The sequence below is a fragment of the Doryrhamphus excisus genome, chromosome 9 (assembly GCF_030265055.1).
Source record: "Doryrhamphus excisus isolate RoL2022-K1 chromosome 9, RoL_Dexc_1.0, whole genome shotgun sequence".
NCBI classification, from domain to species: domain Eukaryota; kingdom Metazoa; phylum Chordata; class Actinopteri; order Syngnathiformes; family Syngnathidae; genus Doryrhamphus; species Doryrhamphus excisus.
Window position 1 is genome coordinate 13,768,921 of NC_080474.1, and position 340 is coordinate 13,769,260.

Here is a 340-nt window from a genome sequence, read left to right on the forward strand (position 1 = left end):
CATTATTTAGTATATAGTGTCATTGACTACATTTATATAAATGTATTTATTATGATAAATTTTATATTAATTAAATTGTAAAATATAATCAAAACTAATTTTACTGAACATATTTATTTCATGACGATATTTTTCTTTATTTATTAATTTCATGACCTTTTAATCAATATCATTTACAGTATTATAATCTGTCAATATTACCCATCAACAGGAGTAGTGGGCGGGATCAACGATCTGATTGGTTGAACTGCAATTTGCTTGCTAGCTATCTTGCTTCATATTAGCAACCTTGCTAGCTACCATCAGTCTAATACAATAATGTTGTATAATCTTGTTTCCA